Below are 9,919 nucleotides of genomic sequence, written 5' to 3'. Positions count from 1 at the left end.
TTGACAACCACCCCCATTATTACCACACTCAATTAGAGCTTAACTTTTGAGCTCATGTGTGATGCAAGCGATGTTGCAGTAGGAGCGGTTTTGGGTCAAAGAGAGAATAAGATGTTTCACCCGGTGTATTATGCAAGCAAAATAATGAATGATACTCAAGTTAATTACACGGTGACAGAAAAAGAGTTGTTGGCTATTGTGTTCACAATGGAGAAGTTTAGGCCTTATCTCATGGGTGCCAAGGTGTTAGTTCATACCAACCATGCCACACTCCGCTACTTGATGACGAAGAAGGATTCCAAAGCTCAGTTGATGAGATGGGTCTTATTGCTTCAAGAGTTTGATTTGTAGATTGTGGACCAGAAAGGGTGTGAAAACCAAGTGGCAGACCACTTGTCCTTCTTGGAGGAGGAGGGGAGGCCTTGTGATGGCCTCGATATTAATGATTCATTTCTTGATGAGAAATTCCTTTCTGTGTCTGTGAATAGTATGCCTTGGTTTGCGGATATTACCAATTTCCTTGTAACTGGTGTTATTCCATATGAGCTCTCTTCTAACCAAATGAAAAAGCTTAAACGGGATAGCTTGGACTACTACTGGGATGAGTCATACTTGTTCAAAATCTGTAATGATGGTGTGATCTGGAGATGTGTTCCGGAGAAGGAGCAATTGAGTATTCTGAATGCTTGTCATTCCTTTCCTATGGTGGTCATCGTGGTGGGGCGAGGACAACTTCAAAGGTTTTAAGTTGTAGTTTTTATTGGCCCACATTGTACAAGGATGCAAGTGAACTGGTAAAGAAATGTGATGAGCGGGTGGAATTTGAAAGAAGGATGAGATGCCTCTCACTACTATTCTCGAAGTTGACATATTTGATGTGTGGGGCATTGATTTCATGGGTCCATTTGTAAGATCTTGTGGCAATACGTATATTCTTGTGGCTATTGATTATGTTTCAAAGTGGGTTGAGGCCGTGGAATTACCCAACAACAAGGCCCGGAGTGTTGTGGCCTTTCTCAAGAAGAGTATCTTTACTCGGTTTGGCACTCCTAGAACAATCATTAGTGCTTGAGGGTCTCATTTTTGCAATAAGGCATTTGACACTTTGCTTGCAAAGTATGGTGTCAATCACAAAGTTTCCACCCCTTACCATCCTCAGGCTAGTGGGCAAGTTGAAGTCTCCAACCGGGAGATCAAGAGTATATTGTCAAAAATGGTCAATGCAAATAGGACCGATTGGTCAAAAAAATTGGATGATGCTCTTTGGGCTTATAGGACTGCTTACAAGACTTCAATTGGTATGTCTCTGTACCGGTTGGTGTTTGGGAAAGCTTGCCATCTACCGGTCGAGTTAGAAAACAAAGCCATATGGGCTTTGAGAAAGTTAAATCTTGAATGAGATGTGGCAGCAAATCTTCAGGTGAATCAGCTTAATGAGCTTGATGAGTTCCGATTTCATGCCTACTCCAACTCATCCTTGTATAAGGACAAGATGAAGTACTTTCATGACAAGTATGCTCGTGTCAAGGAGTTCAAAGTTGGTGATTTGGTTCTCTTGTTCAATTCCCGATTACGACTATTTCCGGGTAAGCTTAAATCAAAATGGAGTGGACCTTTTAAGGTGGTGCTTGTAACTCTGTTTGGTGCTCTTGATTTGAAAAACAAAAATGGTGAGATCTTCAGTGTTAATGGGCACATAGTCAAGCACTATCTTGGCAAGTTTGATGATATCCACGTGGTGGCAATGATCCATCTCAAGTGATTAATGGTAACATGCGTCGTGCCGCGACGTTAAATTAGGCACATCTTGAGAGGCAACCCAAGTGTTTTTATTTTTGTTTTTATTGATTTTCTTCTTAGTGTAGGATTTGCTTTTGAACTAACTGGTAGTGAGATGTGTATAGGGATGTTTGATGCAGTACAGGACTAATCTGGAAAAATTTGGCACTCTTTGATGTTTAAACCATTGCCGCGCTCGATTTTTCGCGGTCTCGATGGCCTTATCGTGGAGGCAGAAATTGTTCACAGTCAGCGGTGCTAAAAGGTCAAAAGTAGAGGTTCTCTAACGTTTCAACTGTTGTCGTGGTGCATTTTTCACGGTCATCGTTGGCTTACGCTGTCGCGAAGTATTTTTCGCGGTCCGCGGTGGTCTCAAAGCAACAACCCTTCTGAGTTTGACAACCGTGGTCCGCAGTACATTTACCTCATTCGCGGTAGGTAAGAATAAGTAGGTCCCAAGGCTTGTCTATAAATAGAACCTCAGGGCCCTCCTTTTCACTTTTCACCCTTTGCACTCTCAACCAATATAAACTACTGTTCACTCACGCCCTAGCGTGAACAAACACAAGAACTGAGTTGAATTTGTTTCACATTTCACATCTGGTAATTTCAATCAACCCGTAGTCTTTAATTTTGTTCTTATTTTCTTTTAAATTGATAGTTATTACTTCTTCTTCTTTTTTTCATCTAATTTTGACTTAGGGTTCCTTAGTGTTAATTAGATTAGGTTTTAATTGGTCAGAAATGGTTATTAACTACCTAGTGGATAGATAATGTGTTGATTAATGCTAAAATGCATGAAAAATTTGAAACCCTAGGTGTTGAGTCCAAATTTGACCTTCGCGGTCCGCAGTTGTTTTTCCACGGTCCGCGATCGTCTATCTTCTGTGAGAATTTTAATTCTTGATAACCGTGGTCGGCGGTGGCATTTTCCTCTAACAGCGGTGCCTCTCCATGGCCGTGATGGTTTTTTCGCGGTCCATGATGATAAAGTTCAGAGAGGTACATTTAAGGGATTGCGGCCGCGGTTGATTTTTACATTTTTTGCGGTCCGCGGTGCTAATGAATCAGAGGGTGGGTAGTCTGAATCCCATCTCTTCGCGGCCACGGTGCATTTTCCGTGGTCCGCTGTTTTGTCTTGCACTGCCAACTGCTTTCCTGCACAACTTCTTCTAGTCTTTGCACTAACAAGTTTCAACTAATACTTACAGACAATGGTTAAATCTAGAGGAGGTGGTGACAAACAAAAGGGTAGAGCAGAGTCCTCCCAGGGTAGAGGACGAGGCATGATTAAATTGATCCCAGCAGTTCGGAAAGCAATGGGGGAAACCAAAAAAATCATCAGAGCTGCAGATAGAGCTGCTTCCCATTCTGAGGGAAGTGAGTACCTGCCCTCCCGGGAGGCTCCAGTGTCTGAAATTTTCCTTTCTTTGATCTTAAGGATATGGGAATTACTTTGTTTGCTTGAGGACAAGCAAAAGCTTAATTTTGGGGGAGTTGATAACTAGGGATTCTAGTATGTTTTATGCTCCTTTTTGATTGAGTTTTGGACTAAATGTGTACAAGTATTCCCTAAAAGCTAACTTGTTGTATTTGTTTGCAGTGTTTGGTCAAAAAGGGACAAGGATGTCATAACCAACTCAAAAAAGAGTAAAACCTGCACAAGTTCAAAACCAAGTCAAAGCAGTGCTACAACGGAAAATCTACGGTGGACGCAGAAGACCCACCGCGATCGCAGTCCTCTTATCGCATTCCGCGGTGGTAAGGATTCAGAGAGTTGTCATTTTTGGAATTCAAGCTACTGCGGTCCGTGGTGATTTTATGCGGCAGCAGTGCCTCCACCGCGACAACGGTCAGTTTACCGCGGTCCACGGAGAAGGAGTTCAGAGAACCTGCAGTTGAGCCAAATATTGAAGACCACAGTCCGCAATGGATTTTATGCGGCTGTAGTAGCCTCACCGCTGCAACGGTCCATTTTCTACTTTCAGCGGTACCTCCGTCAGGGGCATTTTTGTTAGGAAAATTTAGCTGTGTATAAATACTTTCTTTTTAGATTATTAGGTCATCTTACGTTAGCTGAGCACGTGAAACGTTGTATTTGTCTATTTTGAGTAATTTTGTAGCTTACTTAGCAACTAATCTTAGTCTCTTATCTTGTAATTACTGTTTATGGATTATTCTTCATCTCAATCTATGATTTATTATTCAATTATGAGTAGCTAAACCTATTTGCTAGGGTTGTGGCTCAACCCTAGTGTGGGTATTTAATGGGTTTTTTTATTTTAGGGCTTAGATGTTTATGGGTAATTATTATTTGGTCTGATTCATGCTTTCCATGTTGAATTAGTGGTTGCAAACACTAATTTGTGCCTTTTTAACTTAGGCTCTTCTTGAGAAAGAGAGACTAAGTCTAGGAATTTTAGGCCAACAAGGAATTGGTGTGTATTCAAGAGATTGATAGCCCCAATTAAAGGGTTAAACCTAGAGATAGTAATACCCGACTTGAGCCAATATTGCTTGCACAAATTGAACACCCAATTGGGCCTGAGAAAGCCAATTAGGGCAAGGTCACTCTTACTACCGAGAGTTGTCGAGTGAGTAGCTTCTTGCATTGGCTATATCATGATCCCAACTATAACATTATTGCCCTAAGTTCTAGATCCTGTTAGATACTCACCTAGGAGTAAGTCACTTCCCTAGTGCCTCTTTACCCTTTCAGAAAACCCTACAAACATATCTACTTAGCTTAATTTCGCATATCATTAGTATAAAATTAGAAGTAACAAACAAACAAGAATAATTGGAAGTGTAATCAAGAGAACTACACACTGCTAGATTAGATAGGAATCCAACTCCAAACATTGTATTAGCTCTATGTCGATTCGATCCCGACCTTCTCGGGTAAAACCTACATCGACCGCTCTTACCACTCTGTAGTGGTGTAGGGTTGGACCTGATCAGTAGGTCTCATGTCTAACTCTATGAGGGGGAAAATACCCCTAGGTGATATAATTGATATATGCTACTTGTTGTGGAGGCTACGTACGCACGAGGTGATGAGAGTTCGTACGTAGCTAGATTCATGTTATGTCCGGGTAGACTTAGGTTCCCGCCATGCTATAACTGCAATGTTTAAGTTGTCCCTTGCCTATTTAATTCCTTTATTTTATGTTACGACTTGAGACTAGACTTGCGTAGAGTGATAGACTTGATATTATAGGTATTTGACGAGCTTTGTGATTAGCCGCAGAATGATTGTACTCTTCTTATGAATTTCTCTTGCGCTATGCGTGTTTATCAAACGGTTTTTCTTTAAAACTCATAACTCACACATTTATTCGTGAGTGAGGTCAAGGACCTGTTAAAGCTTCTTATTCTAATGGGATCGGGTCGTTTGCCTCGGCATGATTATGTACCACACTCTCATGGGAGCAGGTCGCTCACCTCGGCAGTATAATAATGCATCTATGGTTCATGCCATTTGGCCCTCAAAAGTGCACAATATGATGGGATCGGGCCGTACGCTTCATCATTTCTATAAAAATACTCTTATGGAATTGTGCGTAATATCTGACAAGAAGCAAGTGTGTCTGTGAGTTTTCCTGATTTGACTTATGACGGCCTATCTGGTGAGGTCCATTTTATATATACTCCGGTTGAGGAGGTAACTGCTAATTAAAAGCTCGAGTTTATTATTGAGATGAGGATTGTACCATGTATTTATACTTGTTTATTTCGTTTATTTACTCTGCCTAACATCTGTTTACTTCATACGGCATTTGATTCATTAGATTACTATTAAGTATCGATGTCGACCCCTTGTCACTACTTCTTTGGGGTTAGGCTAGATACTTACTAGGTACACATTGATTTACGTACTCATACTACACTTCTGCACTTATTGTGCAGGTTTACATTTCTGGTGGTCTCTTGGGCGCAGAGGCGCATCTATTGCGGGGACTTTGCGGTGAGCTGCATTTTATGCTACGATCCACAGCATAAAGAGTCTACATGAGAGCCTGTCTAACTTGTATTCCAGACAGATATTGTATTTTTATCGTACTCATTAGTAGATGCTCATGCACTTGTGATACCGATTTTTGGAGGTTTCTATTGGATGTTTAGTATGATGGTTCACGGAATTTTTATCATTTCACCCTGAAAATTCTATTTTGTACTACTTAATTAATAGAAATTGTGATTTCAAAGTAATAAAATGAGTAATTAAGCTGATGAATCACCATTGGCTTGCCTGACGGCGGTGTTAGGCGCCATCACGACATATAGTGGATTTTGGGCCGTGACATATTAAAAATAAATAAATAACACGGACATACTTTTATCACGATTGTTAAAAAATTATCAAATAAAACAAATTGAATAATTTAATATTTTTTGTTTTTTTAGAGACGTGAGAATGAAGATGTTAGTCTCATACATTACAGAAAAAAGTTGATTAAATGACAACGTAAAGTCTAAAAATGACTAATTTTAAGTTCATAATTTACAACAACAACAACAACAACCCAATGAAATCCGACGAGTCGGGTGTTACGCCCCACAGTATTACGTCGATGTTATGCTCTGCAGTAATATATTACGATGATGTTACCCTCTGCAGTAGTATATTACGACGATACTATGTCCTGTAGTATTACACTACGGTGATGTTACGCTTCACAGTATTAAGTTACGACGATGTTGTACCCTGTACTATTGTACGTTGGATTTTTCGTAAGGTAATTGACATCAGTCCAAGTAAAAGATTATTTGAAGATTATAAGTATTATGCTATTTCACAAGTGATGAATAAATTCGTAAAGGTGAAAGGGGAAGCAAGTCAAAGAAAATGAATTTTTCATCCAAGTTTGGCATATTGGGGTAAAATACGGTATGAGCTAAAATACCCGATAATTATGAACTAGTACCATGCAAGGTACCATATGACCACAGTAGTATAATATATAAAGTATATATATAGTATTTTAAAAATTAATATAATTTTAAGTAATTTGTGGTAATTAATTAATTACCGGGTAACATGACATTACCCGATTAATTAATAAGTGGATAAAAACTTAATAATTTACACCCCAAGTGATGTGGCAGCATAAGGTGACTCTTAGTCATCCCATGTATTAGGTGGCAACCTTGGCATCCAAGACAACATATATGTCTTGTTACAATTGAAAATGGGTCAAAGAGATGAGAACAAAATAACATTAAAGAAGGCTTCATTCTTGGTTTGGGAAATTTAAGAACAGAAGATCGTTTATCAATTCAACAAAGTAAGAGGCTGGAAATTTTGTTCACTTTGTTCAAAGAAGCAGAAGCTGCAACGTCCAGGCACTTCAACGCCAAAAACAGAAGCTGATTTCGTTCATTAGCTTCTAATGATTCAGAAGCTTAATCTAATTTTTGGGTTCTAAATTCAATCCACGAAGGTTTCCAACGGGATAATTATATGGAGTTGTTCCTACTCCAGGTATGTTAAGGCTATCCCTTCTTTCTTTTGGCATGATACATACGATAAGAACGAAACGTGCAAATGCACAAATTCCATAAATGACTCTATTCATAGAAGTATTAGAGATATCTATGTTCTTGAATTTCCATGTGTCATAATATTTTATCATCTGTTCATGGGTCTCAGAAAAATGTGAAAGTTGAAAAAAAGTTTACTTTATGATATTGCTCAAAGACAAAATGGTCTTATGAAATTTCGAAAGATTTTATTAACGTACTTTTCATGCATTACATTCATGTGCATTGACCCATGACCAGACGACATTATATACGCGTATATATATATATATATATATATATATATATATATATATATATATATGGGATATGGGAAAGGTTATGGCGTTATATACGCACCACCACCTGATCAGCTGGTATACGATGATGATTTTGCCCACAGTGGCTGATATGATATGATGGGATGCCCTCAGAGGCTGATGATGTTATGAAATATGTACCTATGCACGACATGACATTCATACGCATATGCATGACGCTAAAAGTAATTTATGATTTACAAAGTTATTCAGACTTACAGGTTGAGTCATGTACTCTATATTTCTTCCATGTCTCTTATGTATTTATTTATGTGCCTTACATACTCGGTACATTATTCGTACTGACATCCCTTTTGCCCGGGGATATTGTGTTTCATGCCCGCAGGTCCCGATAGACAGGTCGAGAGCCCTCCAAGTAGGCTATCAGCTCAGCGGAAGATGTTGGTGCACTCCATTTGCTTCGGAGTTGCTCGTTTGGCTAGTATGATTTAGACGTGTATTGTTTGGTATGGAAGGACTCTGTCCCGACTTTTATGATATTTATATACTCTTAGAGGCTTGTAGACATATGTCGTGTATATAAAAGATTATACGGCCTTGTCGGCTTATGTTTTGAGTTTATAAAGGATCATGTTGGCCTATTAGGCCCGTATGTCATGTGTATATGATGATGTAATAAGAAAGATACGTTACGTTGGTACTCGGTTGAGTAAGGTACCGGGTGCCCTCGCTGCCCATCGGTTTGGGTCGTGACATCGGGTCTGGGGAGGTAGTATGTAAGCAGACCTTGCCCCTATTCCGAGGGGATAGAGAGGTTGTTTCCCATAAACCCTCAGCTCAAGAACACGAAAAGACGACGGAAAAAGATAATATATTAGTACCATCAATAAAAATCATAAAAAAATAACAGCATCACAAGAACCAGAAAATAGATGAAAAGCAGAACAATAACCAGTAGATAAAGCCCGACACTAAGAGAAACGAAAGAGTGGTGTGAACTCAATATTAACTACAAGCATTCTAAAACTAAATTCTAATAGACTAGCCTCACTCTGGGCCGCCATAGAGATATGTACAACTACCCCCTAACCTACAACTTTAAGTTCATAATTTACGAAAAATAAATTTATATAAAAAAATAGAGAGTTGTGATTTGTTGGATAAATATAAAAAATAATTAATGATAACTTATTTAAAATATATTGTTTCTTCCTTATTGCTTCAAGTGTCATTTCGTTTGGACATAAAAATTGTAAAATTCCAAAAAAATAAGTGAAATTATTTTTTCAAGTGAAAATGGTTTGAAAAATTAGAGTTGTGCTTGGACATGGATATAATTTTTGGGTTGTTTTCGAAGTTTTGTGAGTGAATTTGAAAAATAACTTTTTAGATGTTTTTCAAATTTTTGAAAAATTCCAAAATTCATCAAGTGAAAATTAGAAATTTTATGGCCAAACACCAATTTCGAAAAAAAGTAATTTTTTTTTTAAAAAAAGTGAAAACATTCTTATGTCCAAACATGATCTTAGATTTTTATCACCTTTTAGTATATGAATATTTTTTAAGTTTAATTTATATATTTTAGCTTTTGTTTATCTTTTGTAAGTTTTACTTAACAAAATTGAAAAAGATAAAGAGTCACATTTTTGCATAAGTTTTATCTTCATTTATAAAGAAAGAAAAATTTCCAAAAAATATAATTTCATTTAGCCTAGTGTAATTTTTAAGTTAGAGACTTTCAATAAATAATTTAAGTATGTAGTAATTTTACATTGTTATTTTTAGGAGTAGATTTTATTTTGTTTACTTATTTTCAAGAAAAGAAAAATAACAAAAAGAGAACCAATAATAAATGGCCACATGGAAGATTCTCTCATATCTCCTCTAACCAATTCACCTTTAGCAAAGACATCCCCAACGTCACATGCCTTTTGGCATGAGTGCACCTGAAAAATTCCCTCAACAAAAGATATCCCTCCCGCCCCCGCCCCGCCCCGCCACCCCCCCCCCCGAAACCCAATTCTCACATTATATAATAGCTACACTACACATAACAAAAGGGGGAAGAGAAATCTGGAAAAACTAAGGGAACAAAAATAGGAAAAAAGAGAAACAAACGTAAAAGGGGAAAAACTTCGACAAAGCTTGAATCGACGCCATCTTCTTTACTTCCTTTCCTTCATTGAACACCATTTTGGTAGCCATGAATACTCCATCTTCTTCACCCAAAAATCAGCAATGAGTACCATTAAAACTCAACCCAAACCAGCCCCAAAAATGCCCAAAAAAATAGTCCCTAAATCACCAAAATCGTCACCCCAATAACCAATAAAAAG

At 38.1% G+C, this 9,919-nt stretch overlaps 1 long non-coding RNA gene across 1 annotated transcript; it reads left to right on the top strand.

Annotated features, from left to right (window-relative positions):
- The first annotated feature begins 6,991 nt into the window (after nucleotides 1-6,991).
- On the top strand, nucleotides 6,992-8,325 carry LOC142163567 (uncharacterized). Its single transcript, XR_012694511.1, has 2 exons — nucleotides 6,992-7,264; nucleotides 7,969-8,325. It is a non-coding gene; the product is annotated as an uncharacterized LOC142163567 (long non-coding RNA).
- Nucleotides 8,326-9,919: the final 1,594 nt, after the last annotated feature.

The sequence above is a fragment of the Nicotiana tabacum genome, chromosome 8 (genome assembly GCF_000715075.1).
Source record: "Nicotiana tabacum cultivar K326 chromosome 8, ASM71507v2, whole genome shotgun sequence".
In the NCBI taxonomy this organism is placed as follows: Eukaryota; Viridiplantae; Streptophyta; class Magnoliopsida; order Solanales; family Solanaceae; genus Nicotiana; species Nicotiana tabacum.
The sequence above is the reverse complement of the archived record's forward strand: the minus strand, read 5'-3'. Positions and strand labels throughout refer to the sequence as shown.